Raw genomic sequence first — 16469 nt, forward strand, 5'->3', positions numbered from 1 at the left:
CAGGATACAAAGGATGCTATTTACTGTACATTCCACCCACCCTTTTGCTAGTTTTATTCATCCAGTCGTTTCTAGACCCAAACTCCCAACCTTTGCACGTTGAACAGCCCAACTTTGAATTCTGCTTGACAAGCCAGGGATTATACGTTCGCTTGTTCTTGAACTGCTAATTGCATCTGCCGAGCACTTCGTTGGTGATGCACTGCCCACCGGCTCCCCGTCTCCGTAGGCCTACTAGCTAGTGGAGGTGGTGAAGCTGAACTGGCGGAATTAGCAGAGCTGCTAGCTAACGCTTCGAAAACACCGACAGCGTCATTGCATTTTGGTACACCAAAATTACATTAATTTCAATGGAACTCTGAGTTTGCCTTGCAGCATTGCGTTGCAGAGGTAGTTGGAGTACGTTCAGTGTGGTCCCTACGTTGATTTATGGAAAGTATGCGTCAAACTGTATGCTGTAGACGGCTTGACAGAAATGGGAGCAGAAGGGAATGTTGATCTGTTGTGTACATATCCAGATGATGCTGCGTACTATTTTTACGTAGTGACGCTGTAGTGTTGATCGAAGCGTAAGGCATCAGGAACAGTTGTCCGTCGCTCCTCTCCCACGGCACTGACAGTTCTCTGTCTCGTTCTGGGTCCGATTCACCGTCTTTCTCTGGATTTTTGGACTTGATTGCCTTTTCTTATCCATTTTTTATTTATTTGTCTTCCCACGGTTCATATTCAGTAGGAGACGACTAGGCTATGTGACGTGATTACGTAGGGACATCTTCGCTAGCTGACCACCACTACCAAGACCTGTGTCAAGATCAGTTACTTAGGACACCGCGCCCTCCCCATAACCTCTATGTACAAATAAGAGAGCAGGTCTGAGATCAGTGTGGCAGGATAGGATGATTACACAGAAGGATCACCTGGCTTTTACATTATGGTCTTTCTGGGAGGTGGGAGAAATGACGAGAGGCAATTTGATTTAACGCGGATTGTTTTAATTAGAACGTCTACAGTGAAAACATTTATAAATCCACAAAGAGGTACCAGATCTGGGGAAAATAGGTGCTGGAAAAAACAGTGTCAAATCTGATGGCCAGGACAGGGACAGTAAGGATCAGACCTCCAGGCTGCTGCTAGGGGATGCAGTGACAGTAGAGATCAGACATCCAGGCTGCTGCTAGGGATACAGTGAGCAGTGACAGTAGTGATTAGACCTTGGATCACCTCTGGGTGTGGTTCCCCTGCATTACTTCTGGGTGTGGTTCCCCTGCATCACTTCTGGGTGTGGTTCCCCTGCATCACCTCTGGGTGTGGTTCCCCTGCATTACTTCTGGGTGTGGTTCCCCTGCATCACTTCTGGGTGTGGTTCCCCTGCATCACTTCTGGGTGTGGTTCCCCTGCATCACTTCTGGGTGTGGTTCCCCCTTGCATCACTTCTGGTGTGTTTTCCCCTTGCATCACTTCTGGGTGTGGTTCCCCATGCATCACTTCTGGTGTGGTTCCCCCTTGCATCACTTCTGGGTGTGGTTCCCCCTGCATCACTTCTGGTGTGGTTCCCCTGCATCACTTCTGGTGTGGTTCCCCCTGCATCACTTCTGGGTGTGGTTCCCCTTGCATCACTTCTGGTGTGGTTCCCCCTGCATCACTTCTGGGTGTGTTCCCCCTTGCATCACTTCTGGGTGTGGTTCCCCCTGCATCACTTCTGGTGTGGTTCCCCTGCATCACTCTGGGTGTGGTTCCCCCTGCATCACTTCTGGGTGTGGTTCCCCCTTGATCACTTCGGTGGTTCCCCTTGCATCACTTCTGGGTGTGGTTCCCCCTTGCATCACTTCTGGGTGTGTTCCCCTGCATACTCTGGTGTGTTCCCCTGCATCACTTCTGGGTGTGGTTCCCCTGCATCACTTCTGGGTGTGGTTCCCCCTTGCATCACTTCTGGGTGTGTTCCCCCTTGCATCACTTCTGGTGTGGTTCCCCCTTGCATCACTTCTGGGTGTGGTTCCCCCTGCATCACTTCTGGTGTGGTGTCATGTCAGTGAGCCCTGAACAGCTCGTTGAGCCTGATGCTGAACCAAGACACACACACACACACACACACACACACACACACACCACACACACACAACACACAGTAATTACCAAGAATCACAGGATTTCACAGGAATCATAAACCTGCACTTTACACATCTCTGTGTGTTGTGTTCATGTATCTCTGTGTGTGTTAGCCTGTTAGCATGTCTAAAAAAGGTTTTTCAACATGCCTGAACCAAGGTGCATTTGGTGGCAGCAAGCCTTGTAGACATGGCTAAAGAGGACACCCAGGTTAACCTCTACGGGATCGGTGCCCCTACACCAGGACGGTTGAGCTAAAGTACGCTAATGAGATTAGCATGACGTTGTAAGTAACAAGAACATTTCCCAGGACATAGACATGTCTTGTATGAGCAGAGCTTAAATTCTTGTTTATCTAAMTGCACTGTCCAATTAACAGTAGTTATTACAGTGAAATACCATGTTATTGTTTGAGGAGAGTGCACAACAAAAAAACACTTTTATCACGGCAATTGGTTTGATACATTCACCTCTGAAGGTAAATAATGTACTTACATTCASTAATCTGGCTCTGATTTGTCATCCTGAGGGTCCCAGATATAAAATGTAGCATAGTTTTGTTTGATAAATACATTTTTATATTCAAATGTAGGAACTGGGTTCTAAAGTTTGAACCCCTGCTGTCAGGAGTTAAATGGACTTGACATGGGGAGAGGCATTGTGGGAGGTTTGGAAAACTAAGGTTAGGAAAAATAAAAAATCCTTTACAAACGTGTGCTGTACTATAAAGCTAATCTGAATATGTACTTCCTAACTATCACATAGGCAGGAGGACTATATATATTATCATGTGTGTTCTGATGTAGCCTACATTGATGTATTTTATTTGAAGTTATATTCTGATTTTATTTGGATTAAATGTCAGGAATTGTGAAAAACTGAGTTTAAATGTGTTTGGCTAAGGTGAATGTAAACTTCCGACTTCATCTGTATACACCTGTTCTGAAAGGCCCCAGAGTCTGCAACACCACTAAGCAAGGGGCACCATGAAGACCAAGGAGCTCTCCAAACAGGTCAGGGACAAAGTTGTGGAGAAGTACTGATCAGGGTTGGGTTATAAAAAAAGATCAGAAACTTTGAACATCCCACCGAGCACCATTAAATCCATTATTATAAAATGGAAAGAATATGGCACCACAACAAACCTGCCAAGAGAGGGCCGCCCACCAAAACTCATGGACCAGGCAGAGGGCATTAATCAGAGAGGCAACAAAGAGACCAAAATTAACCCTGAAGGAGCTGCAAAGCTCCACAGCGGAGATTGGAGTATCTGTCCATAGGACCACTTTAAGCCGTACACTCCACAGAGCTGGGCTTTACGGAAGAGTGGCCAGAAAAAAGCTATTGCTTAAAAAAAAATAAGCAAACACGGTTTTGGTGTACTCGCCAAAGGCATGTGGGAGAATCCCGGGTGGCGTAGTGTCTAGGGGCACTGAGCCTGGTCAGCCCAGGCTCCTGTCGCAGCCGGGAGGTCATGGGGCGACGCACAATTTAAATGTCTTGGAATGGCTAGTCAAAGCCCGAGACCTCAATCCACATTGAGAATCTGTGGTAGGACTTAAAGATTTGCTGTAACACCAGCGAAAACCCATTTTCCCCCCCCCAAACCCCCTTGAAAAGGGAAGGCTGGAAGAAAAGCAGTTTTATTTTTGCCTTGAAGAATGTGCAAAATCCCAGTGAGGATTAGATGTGCCAATGCTTATAGAAGGACATACCTCAAGAGACTTGCAGCTGAAATTGCTGCAAAGGTGGCTCTACAAGTAATTTTTTTTTAAACATTGGTGGGGGGGTGAATAGTTATGCAGGCTCAAATTTTTTGGTCTTGTTTGTGTCACAAATAAAAAAATATTTTACTCTTCAAAGTGGTAGGCATGCTTTTGCTGTCAATCAACATGATACCAACTCACCCCCCAAAAAAATATATTTTATATAATTCCAGTGTTGTAACGGGCAACAAAAAGGAAAAAAAAAAGCCAAGGAGGGTGAATACTTTTGCAGCCAGCTGTTGACATATGGTGGAACATCTGCAGTCGGCTAAAGGAGTTGCATAAGACATGAAGTCTAGAAACTTTAGGCCTCTAATACATGTGCCGACTTGTTGGTTAACTGTCCCGTCAGCTATACTTCAAGATATGTGGGTTTTACTGGCATGAACGCTCCTAACCTGCTGGAATATAATCAGCACCTATGGAGTGCTGTCCGTTTCACCACCATAGATATCAAACAGCCATGTAGTCTGTCCGTTTCACTGCTACGTTGTGTTTGACCATTTTTCTCAATGTGTTCCGGTACCTCGGAGCCCCCCCCCTGATAAACCCCCCTTCTCACACTTACTGTGCGTTCCAGGACCTCCCAATTTACAAAATGCAGCACTGCTGGTCATCCTGCACAGTGCCAACCATAACCCCCCCTGGGGCCGGTTAGTTACCCAGCTAGAAGGCCGCGGACCTAATCCCCAACCCTCCCTCCTGTCAGTGTGTTTGTGTGACCTCTGACCATCGCAAGAGGAAACAGGAAGTGGCTTAGCGGTATGTTAGAGGAGATAACTAGAGGTGCAACCTCGCTGGGTGACTGGCAGGGGGATGTCAGGGATGTTACTCAGGGATACAACACACTTCCCCTCCAGGTGCACTGTGCTAACCCCGACTACAACCCAGAATAATTAACACAGAGGAAATCGTATATAATTCATTCATTAAATCGTCAGTTTGTCAAAAGTTAAAATCACTACTCCACTATTTTCGGGCGAGCTGCATACGACAAAAAAGTTGACATTGTGAAGAATCTTTTTTTTAACAGTCAATCGCTGTTCATCATTTGTCAGATGACTCCTATTTAAAAACCATTGGCTCAATCTGTAATTTTCAGACACAAAATCTGTGTTGCAGTACTCAGAAGGTTGAAAGCTGAAGACCAAAGAAATAAGACAAGATAAAGGTGTTTGATTTGGTTCATTGTTTATTGTCAATGACACCCCCCCCCTCAAAAAAAATTGCCTTTCTGATTACAATAAAATCAGTCCTTCATTTAATCCGATGAGTACAGATTGATTGAGATATGTAAATGTCGAGTATTCATATTTCAAGATTAGGAAAAAATATATATAGAATGATCGCAAAGAAGTCAAAACAAAAAGTACTGTGATGAAATAAACTTTTTTTTTTTTTTAAAGCTATATTGAACCGATTAAAAATAGAGATTACATAAAAAGGTGAGAAGGCATAACATAAGTCCCCGATGAGAAAGCAGGGTGATTTAAAGACGCAGTGTAATTATGGCACATATCAATATCTACAGTGACTCTTAAAACAAAGGAGGAAACATCCACTAAAAAATGGACAACGGGCCCCATTTTGTCAAAAGAGCAACTTAAAAAAGATCAACTATGCAGAAATCGCTCTGCCATTTCCTGGTTTCTAAAACTCTAGTAGTTTGCCTAATTTCAGTTTCTGTGACAAAACAAGGGAGTATAGTGTAGAGAATCATTGTACCATCTAAACCGCTGTGAAATATACCTCCCATCACCAAACATATTGTTGTTTCAGCTTGTTGAAACTGGTGTACAAAAACCGAAAGCAAAAAACGCAAAAAAAAAACACAAATTTAAGCATAGAAATAACACACATCTACCACTTTTTAGACTTGTTTAAGTAGAATGAAATATCTATAACTCACATTTCTGTGTGAATTTGGCCACCCCCCAAAAAAAGTACATATACCCACTAAAGCAGAATTTATTACAATATATTTCTACTGCACCTTTATAAATGAGACCACGTTATGAGTCCCATGATGCATCATGCTGATAAAGAGGGTCCTGGTGATGAGACATTTACTATAGCAACTGTTCCATTGCAAAACCCTTTGGAAGTAAACGCCTCACAGAGGAATGAAAGGAAGTGATATGGAGCGTTTTGGTGATTTAAGACTTGGGAAGCTCAGACAGTAGACACTTTGGGAAAAACAATTACATCAACTGGCAAATCAAAGAGTCAAGGATCAGAGAAACCCATCTCAAAGACACCAGTCAGGACCAAGGGGAGCGTGTGTGAGGCATAAACATCCCACAACCACCGAAGACGTGTGTCTGGCCCACAATTTACTTAACACACGTGGCTCCAACACATCTCATACGCACGACCAAAGGAACAACTTTCACGTCCTCGTTGGCGTTCCAGAGGGGACCTTCGATGAACATCCATATTAACAATTTAATACAATGCATCGAGCCATACTGGCGACTTCGGGGCGCATTCGGTTACATGTCTGCGGGAGGGACTGGGCAAGACATCTGGGCATTCGGGGTGGGTGTGACATAACAACATACTATCAGCACAGTTTGCTTTAAAAGTATATAGGACAATAGAATCTGCACAACGCCAAGCGGCTCCCACAAACAACCACAGTGTCTCCAATACAACACACAGCTGGTCGTACCAACGGGAAAACCACTTCATCGCAGGCTGCACCTGGGAGCGACACAGCGAAGGGAGCTCCCACTAGAGGACTCCAGGATTCGCCGGGTTCCCCTAGTTATACAACCTCACAGCTGGCTTTCTCGGGTACATAAGACAGATAGCGGTCTCCGGGGCGCCATTACGAAGGCTACAGAGCAGGTATAGACGGACTACTATTAAGGCCAGGACATGCGGCTCCTCCACAGTGGATATAACCACTGTAGGCGACAATGTGTTACACTGGTAGGACTTTTACGACAGCGTCACCTCGTTCTCCGCTGTCTCACAACAACCCCAGCTTCTGCGGTTCGCGAACATGACTGTACGGGGGATACGCATGGGTGTGTTCACATTTATGGTCAGGAAACAACTGGACAGATGCTCCTCTATGACGCCCCAGCGGCTCCAAGACTGGAACAACCTCAGGGCTTCCCACTTAAAACCACTTTTCGGCGGCATACCGAACGCCACAGGGCTTCTCCAGGGGTAGCACTAACGGCGGACAGCAGGTATTCAGCTATAACCACTGCTGGCTTTGGGATGGATTCTGATGGTTAACAAATAACCACAGCGTGGACCCACAACACCCAGCTGCTTGCACAACAAGCGCACAGCTGTTGTGTCAACCACAAGACAGAGGCTCCCACTATTGGGCACCCAAAGCGGCTTCCAAACTACACCACGGGCATACCCACTAACAACCACTGCGGCAAATCCCCCGCCACCAAGAACTAGGGGTACCATTTAATGGACAATAAGGGATTAGCTAGCTCGACTCACGCTGGGCTCCGGACCTCTGTTAACAGATCCACACGGTGGACTTTGGCTTTCCACGGAGGCAAATCATTCATGGAGGCTCCCACTTACATTCACAGACACCCAGCTCACAAACAACCACTGCCGGCTTCCGCATAGTGTCGTTTATTTGGTGATGCCGACACTACACACCGAGAAGTCTAACAGCGGCGTTCCACAACTACATGGGCATCACTAGCGAGTTGGCTCCCGCCTACTACATACCACAGCGGCTCGCGACGACTACAGCTGATCAACGGCTAGAGCCGGCTGGACTTCATTCCACTAGGAGCGGAGTGCTCCCCATTGTTACGGAACGCACAGCGGCTTGTGACCCGACATCCAACTCACAGCTTACCTACCCCAACAAACCACAGCGACTCCCCAAGTACTACCCGAGGGGTGGCGACTAACATACCTTTCAGATTTTCGTTTGGCTTTGCGCGGGTTACGTATACCACAGGTCGTTGCGCGAGCTTGAAAACCTACCAGCGGCTCCCAGCTACAGTACTATACGGGCTGGTCTCCGCGGTACATCTCTTCAGAGGCCTATACATCAGGTCGCGCCAACCTTATTCTCAACTCAGCACTTTAGCGTGCTCCCTACTACAGCCACGATTACAGTCGCAAGGAGGCGGTCCACTACAGGAAACAATAAAGCGGATAACCCACAACAACCAGGGCAGTAGTCATCCCACTTACATCGGCATCCACAACGCTCGTGCTCCGCACTACATGGACCACTGCGAGCTGTCCCATTTCCACCACAGCGGCTCCACTACAACGGCACAACACGCGACTGCGCTCTTTTTTCTCTATCCCACTACACTTAACCACTAGCGTGTCTCCCTCGGACAATTCAATTCCATAGCTCTTACCCAGTCTCAATAACCGGCTAGTGATGTTTCTCCACTACACACTTAGCGCTATCATCCGACTCCCACTACTAACACCACGCACATTGCGTTGATGGTTCTCCACACAACCACTCGTGTCTCCCCAAGGCTACAACCACAGCGGTCTCCACTACCATCACCACTTGCGGGCGGAATCAACCACAATGGCCGATGCAGTGCATCGCTCTTTACAATTGTTGTATTGACTTAGGTGCGGGCTCCGGGAGACTCACAAGCGATCCCCACTTAACACACGCGGCCTCCTCTATCCAACACACGCACAGCTTACCCCTACAAAACTCACAGCGACTTCCTCACCTTACACGTAGGGTCGGCGGGACGATCGGCTTCCACTACAAAGGATACCAAAGCTTGGATTGTTCCAGGAACAGCGGCTCCACTCTACCCCAGGGCTCCTCCCACAACATACCAATGTGGTACTCGCCACAATATACCACAGCGGCTCCATCTACAAACACATGGCTCCCACTCACAAGCCACAAGCGGCTACCCACTTCTTCAACACATCACTCCAACTACAGACGTCTGGATTTCTCGTCCTAGGTGAGGGCCACAACAATTCCACAGAGTACAGGTCTCACCCAGATTGTTGCATGACAACCACATCTTCTCCCGGACAACACCTACAGAGCTCTGACAACCACAGCTCATGCCCCCACAAAACCACGTATGCAACACACAACAACCACAGATGCAACCCACAACAACCACATCTTCTCCTTGGGCACAGACTGACAGCAGCTTGCGACAAACGCACAGCCTATCTCCTACAAAAAACAATAACACCATCCCCACAAAAAGCACAGCTTCAAGCATAACTAACACCCTGCTTTCATCCGGGAGACGAATACCAACGACATCTTCTCTGTACAACAACCTCTAGCAATGTACTATCAACAGTTCCTCCAACAACAACCAAAATGTGTTCTCTCGCACTAACAACAGCTTGAGGCTCCAACCTACTCACCCAGGATATCGATGGGTTATCGCTATAAACAACAACCACAGATGCAACCCACAGCACCACATTTTTCTCTGACTGAACAACACGTACAATCACCTCCCACAACCTCACAGCTTCCCTACATCAACCAGAAGCCTTCTCTCTTGGACTACAACAACGTGTACAGCACGTGTAGGCAACGACACTACAGCTTGTCAACCACCATAACCCTTTTTGCTCCAACAACTACTGTTCCCCACCACAGTGCTTTGCGCATCCACTGACCCTCCAAGAGGCAAATGAAGGTGTACTTATTCTAGCAGTTCCGGCTGAATCGTAATTTTTGGAACCCTACAACAATGCCGAAGTCCAAGGAGTACTTCTATCTGGCTTTAAATGTCACAATGAGGTATATGTTGATCACTTAACTATCAGCAGCACGAATAATTGAAATGGACATTTCAAAACAAAACTTTGCTTGTGAGTTATTTGTACGTATTACATCATTTGGGGGTCCTTTAATTGCTTATTGTGTGCATTGATATCTTTCTACCAGTTGAATCAAAGGATACAAAGGAATATATTCCTTGTTAATCTTCCTCAGATGCATGAATCATCAGTTTCTGGTATGATTAGATTCATTATGGTTCACATTTCTACACAGCTTACTTAATTGCAGTAGAAGATTTAGTGAATTAATCACATGTTTAACCATTCTTTTAATAATACTAATTCCTACTATAACACTATAACTTTTATTGCATTTCACTCAAGTTCTATTATTTATATTTAGGTCTGGATCTGTGGGTGTGACAACAAACCTAATCTCTTTTCAACAAACCAGCTCTGTGGTCCTAGAACATTTACATAATGTAGAGGTACTCCTCTCAAGACATCCATCACCCCTCGACAGTCTTCTTGACATTGTTACTGGCAGTTATCAATGCTGGTAAGGATTAATCTAAACACGACTACGGTATTAAAAATGCGAAACCATGATGATTGGGGGGGGGGGGGGGGTGTAGAGTTGTTGGCCGATTAGCTGGCCTTTGGTATTGGGTTGACAAACAAAATTTAGTTGAGCACGTTTTTTTCAGATTTCTAGAGTAATTCTGAGGTCCAAACAAATATTTTTTTCAATACAGATCCAGAATACCACGAACTACTACTACCACCAGCCCAACATCTACACCCACAATGTCCCACACAACATCGCTTGCTGGGCTGGACGAAAACAAGGCACAGCTGCTCACAAAACAACCCACATGCATCTCCACAAAAACCGCACGGCGAGCTCTCCACAACAACCACAGGCGTGGCGTAAAACAACCCACTATGCGGCTACAACAAACAACTCCAGCTTGTTATGTTTACCTAGTTTCGAGCAGAGAACAGCCTGCTTGGCCCACTAGCAACCACCAGCGGCTCTCCACTCAAGCACATACCACAGCGTGGCATACCACAGGGATCAACCACTTGTGGCCAAGCCCACAAGACCACAGCGGCTCCACTACAGGACACCAACAGCTGCGTCTCCCACTACAACCACAGCGTTCCGGGGGCAACAACTCTACAAGCGGCTTTCCCAAACAACATACTACAGCTTAAACCCAAACAACCACAGAAGCTCGCTCCCAACCATACATAGCGACTTTCCACAACAACCACAGCGGCTCCCACATGACAATCCTACTAGTGCTGCATGTTTAGGGTGGTTACAACGGGTAATAACAGCGTCTCCCAAAAAACTCCCAGCACTGCGGCTCTAGAACTCGATACTCAAGTATATGACCACCAGCGACTCCACAACAACCACAGCGGCTTCCCACAACAAGCCACTGGGTTCCCACTACAACCACAAGCGTCTCCCACAACCACCAGGCAAAGACGCTCCCTCACTACACCCACAGCTCTCCACAACAACCACAGCGGCTCCACAGACAATCGGAGGGCTGTATCCCAATTCACAACACAGAGGCTCCACAACAACCAACGACTCCGACAAAAACCACAGCGCTTTACACTACAACCACATGCGTCTCCCATATCCATACTACCGGGACGATATGCGGTCTCGGCTTACAAACAGATCACAGCTTGACCGGCCCAATAACAATCCACACAGAAGGTCCTCAACCAACCGACGGGCGTACTTTCCCACAAAACCACAGCGGCCTGGGGGAATCGCCATTTACAACTCATGGCTTCTCCCACATACACCTTAGCAGCGGCTTCCCAGCAGCTGTGTGTTAAACCAAGGCTTGATGTTACAGACAAAACAACCACAGCGTCTCCACGAACAACCCCAGCTGCTCCACACAATATACGCACAGCTGATGTTACAAAACAACAGCGGCTCCCACTTACAACTACCAGCGGCTGCCCACTACCAACCACAAGCGAGCTCCACAACTAACCATTGGCAACCATCTTCCCACTTCAACCACAGCGGCTCCATACAAACCACAGCGGGATCCCACTAAAACCACAGGGCCTCCCGACAACAACAGCGACTCCCACAACAAGCCGGACAGCAGCTCCCACAATCAAACCATCACGTTCGACTTCCCCCTGGATTTTCTACAATCACAGCTGATGTTACACTACAGAGGCATTCAGTTTACAGCGGCTCCGCACAACAACACAGCGTTGATCCAATACAACCAGCGGCATCCACAACAACCACGAGGCGACTGGCACACAATAAGGTCACAGCGGCTTCCCACAACACACGCCATTGGGGTCTCCCACTACAACCACAGCGTTACCAAACACCCACAGCGGCTCCACTACAAACCACAACGTCTCCCACAGACAACCACAGCGGCTCCCACAGCGACAATAACAGCTCTACCGCCAATACAACCACAGAGGGCTCCCCAAACAACCAGAGCGACTCCCCACAACAACCACAAGCGGCATTCCCACAACAACCAAGCTGCTTCTCCCATAATTAACAACCACAGCGGTCCCAACCTACACACCAAAGCGGCTTCCCATACAACCACCTGCGGCTCACCTTGACAAACAACAGGCGACGTTCTACCAACAACAAGGCGGCTCCCATACAACCACAGCGGCTCACCACTACAACCACACAGCGGCTCCCACTATCAAACCATCTTCTGGGTTTGCTGGGTAGTGGGGAGATAGAGCGGCCTCTCTGAGAGGCACTAGCGGACTCAGCCACAACCACACCGCAGCTCCCAACAAGGGAACCACCAAAGCTCCCCCCACAACATCACAGCTGATGTTACCAACAACCACAGCGGCTCCCACACCACACAGCGGCTCCTACATAACAACCACAGCTGATGTTACAACACCCGACGCTTGCGGCTCCCCTTCGAGCCCCTAAGCAGCAAACACTGTACAACGACCACACCAGCTTACCACTACAACCTACATATTGCGTGTCTCCCTAGCAGGGTATTCTCACTAGCATTGGGGGCTTAACTTCAACCACAGCGGGCGCGTCCCACTAGACATAACCAGTTCGGCTCCCACGAACTTGAACAACAAGCATGGCTCCCAGCTTACCTAACCGACATGCGGTTCCCACAACACCACAGCTTATCCAATACAACACAGAGGCTTCGCACAACAAACCACAGCCGACTCCGGACAAACGAACCACAGCGGCATCCCACCTACAAACCACAGCGTCTCCAACAGAAACCACAGGCGGCTATCCAAACAACCACAGGCGGCTCCATAACAACCACCAGCTGATGTTTACCACATCCACAGCGTCTCCCCACAAACTGAACAGCTTACCCCAATACAACCACACGAGGCTTCACAACAACCACAGCGACTTCCTCCAAACAACCACAGCTGATGTATACAACACGCACAGCGCTCCACAACAACCCAGCTACCCACACCACAATCACAGCGATGTTACAAACCAACCACATGCGAATCTTCGCGCACACAACCACCGCTTATCCCAATTACAACACAGAGGCTCCCACAACAACCGACAGCGGCTCCCACAAAACTAACACTGCTTCTCACCACAACAGATAACCACAGCGGCTCCCACAAGCAACCACAGCTGATATTACAAAAACCACAGCGTCCTCCACAACAACCACATCGACTCCTACAACAAATCACAGCTGATGTTTACATAAACCACAGCGACTCCCACAACAAACCACCACTTAATCACCTAGCACACCATACAGACTCCCACAACAACCAAGGCGACTCCCACAAACAACGCACAGCGGCTGCCCAACAACAACCACGTGCGTCTCTTCATCACTTACAGAACCACAGCGTCTCCCACAATTCAACCACAGTGGATGCTTCTCTGTTTCGGTGTTAGGGTGGGTGATACGGCCACTAAATACCTATGGAGCGTTCTGGCTCACACACAAGTTCAGGCTATTGTCAACCACAGCGGCTCCCACAACATATCATCAGCTTACGGCGACCACACTAACACAGAGGGTCCCACAGAAAAAACCACACTCTGATCTCCGGCACGATTACAACTCAAGCGGGCTACCCCACAACACCACTCGCTTTCATCCCACAAACAACCACAGCCGGCTCATTCTCTCGCTTGTTTGTTACAACGTCAGCGGCTCCATCTAACGGGGAACCGACAGCCTGCTTCCGGAGGGCAACAACAGCGAACTCCACAACAACACAAGCAGTCCACAACAACCCAGCGAGGGCTTTCCGCAAATACGGAATCTACTGATGCCAGGTGATGTTACACAACCAGGGAGCAGGCTCCCCACACAAAACCAACAGCGGTTTAGATTAATCATAGCGACAAATCTGGTTCTATCTTCTCGGTTTCGTAGTGGATAGCTTGATCGTTTGACATGGTCTTCTGTTTGTCGTAGGGATAGTTGCTTTTCTAGGTAAGCTGTATTTTGTTTTCCCTGGTAGTGGGATAGCTTGATGTTCAGGAACTATGTCTATCTTCTGTTTCTGGTAGTGGGTAGCTTGATGTTCAGGACACTGGTCTATCTTCTGTTTCTGTAGTGGGATAGCTTGATGTTCAGGACATCTGTGCTATCTTCTGTTTCTGTAGTGGGATAGCTTGATGTTCAGGACACTGGTTCTCATTTTCTGTTTCTGTAGTGGGATAGCTTGATGTTCAGGAGGCACTGGTCTATCTTCTCGCTTTTCTCTGTAGTGGGATAGCTTGATGTTCAGGACATTGATCACTGGTTTCAGTATAAATTCTTCTGTTTCTTGCCCTTTAAATTGTTTGTTCAGAGTCTCTGCTACCGTCGTACGACGGCAAGCGGTCCCGGAGGACCAAGAGGCTTCTAAACAGCTTCTACCCCAAGCCATAAGACTCCTGAACATCTAATCAAATGGCTACCCAGACTAATTGCATTGCCCCCCCCCTACCCCTTTTTACACCGCTGCTACTCTCTGTTGTTATCTATGCATAGTCACTTTAAAATAACTTACCTACATGAACATATTTGACTCTGTACCGGTACCCCCCTGTATATAGTCTCACTATTGTTATTTACTGCTGCTCTTTAATCTTTGTTAGTTTCATTTTTTATTCGTAGCTGTAATTATTATTTTTTCAACACAATTGTTGATTTAAGGGCTTGTAAGTAAAGCATTTCACTGTTCGGTGCGCTTGTGACTAAATTTGATTAGACGGCTTGATGTACAGACACACCCCTGGACAGGACACTAGTCTGTTTATTCTAGAACAGGATATGTATTGTGGTATTTATTTACTAATATCTATCCCTCCTCTAGGTAGGAGTGGGCAGCAAGGCCAAGTGGGACCTGGGTGTGGCCTCGGAGAGGGTTGACCGGCAGGCCCGGGTCAAGCTGAGTCCTGAGAGCGGTTACTGGACCCTACGACTGAGAGAGGGAGACCAGTACTCTGCAGGCACACAGCCCTGGACACGGCTTCAGGTGGATCCTCTGCACTACACTAGTGACACTTCAGGGTTTAGTGAAACTCAAGTGTGGACTCTTCTTTGGCTGTCCTCACTGGAGAACCGTTTTGGGTTCCATTTAGAACCCCTTCCGTAGGGGTCTACATGGGAATCCAAGGGGTTCTACATGGAATCCAAAGGGGTTCTACATGGAATCCAAAGGGGTTCTACATGGAATCCAAAGGGTTCTACATGGAATCCAAAGGGGTCACATGGATCTCAAAGGGTTCTACATGGATTTTCAAAGGGGTTCTACATGGATTCTTCAAAGGGGTTCTACATGGAATCCAAAGGGGTTCTACATGGAATCCAAAGGGGTTCTACATGGATTCTTCAAAGGGGTTCTACATGGATTCTTCAAAGGGGTTCTACATGGATTCTTCAAAGGGTTCTACATGGATTCTTCAAAGGGTTCTCCCGTGGGGGCAGCCAAGAACTGTTTTTGGAACTCTTTTTTCTTCCTAAGAGTATGTGAGACCGTAGAGTATTGGACCTGGTGACTCTTTAAAAACATTGATCCAGTACTGCTTCACCTGATAACACTTGTTTCTCTCTCTCCCCTCCATGTTGTGTCCTGCAGGTCGGGTGGTCTCCCCAGAGGATAGGGGTGTTCCTGGACTGTGATGAGAGGAAGGTGTCCTTCTATAACGCTGATGACATGAGTCTCCTGTACTCTTTTAGTAACGGCCCCAGAGGCAGAGTTCTGCCGTTCTTTAGCCCCTGTGTCAATGATACGAACCAGAAACCACAGCCCATACAGCTGCTGCACTATCCTCCTGTTGACCTGACCTGTTAGGACAGGTGTGTCAATGATACGAACCAGAAGCCACAGCCCATACAGCTGCTGCACTATCCTCCTGTTGACCTGACCTGTTAGGACAGGTGTGTCAATGATACGAACCAGAAACCACAGCCCATACAGCTGCTGACTATCTCCTGTTGACCTGACTGTTAGGACAGGTGTGTCAATGCTACTAACCAGAAGCCACAGCCCATACAGCTGCTGCACTATCCTCCTGTTGACCTGTTAGGACAGGTGTTTAATGATACGAACCAGAAGCCACAGCCCATACAGCTGCTGCACTATCCTCCTGTTGACCTGACCTGTTAGGACAGTGTTTTTAATGATACTGAACAGAAGCCACAGCCCATCAGCTGCTGCACTATCCCGCGTTGACCTGTTAGGACAGGTGTCTGAAAAAGGTGTCTGAATAAAGGGGTCTGAATAACAGGTGTGTGAATAGCAGGTGTATCAGACTGGTGTATCAATGACTACAGTCAGAAACCATATCCATATATGCTCCGACAAGAGCTC

The 16469-nt window shown here is 47.5% G+C and overlaps 2 long non-coding RNA genes across 2 annotated transcripts; one reads left to right on the plus strand and one right to left on the minus strand.

Moving 5' to 3' along the window:
- Window positions 1-14720: 14720 nt before the first annotated feature.
- Window positions 14721-16456, plus strand: LOC112071925 (uncharacterized). The gene is made up of 3 exons (XR_002894201.2): window positions 14721-15131; window positions 15735-16190; window positions 16372-16456. It is a non-coding gene; the product is annotated as an uncharacterized lncRNA (long non-coding RNA).
- On the minus strand, window positions 15963-16402 carry LOC139024675 (uncharacterized). Its single transcript, XR_011476009.1, has 2 exons — window positions 16333-16402; window positions 15963-16253 (listed from the first exon to the last, which is right to left on the minus strand). It is a non-coding gene; the product is annotated as an uncharacterized lncRNA (long non-coding RNA).
- Window positions 16457-16469: the final 13 nt, after the last annotated feature.

The sequence above is a fragment of the Salvelinus sp. IW2-2015 genome, unplaced genomic scaffold (genome assembly GCF_002910315.2).
Source record: "Salvelinus sp. IW2-2015 unplaced genomic scaffold, ASM291031v2 Un_scaffold1772, whole genome shotgun sequence".
Taxonomy (NCBI): Eukaryota; Metazoa; Chordata; class Actinopteri; order Salmoniformes; family Salmonidae; genus Salvelinus; species Salvelinus sp. IW2-2015.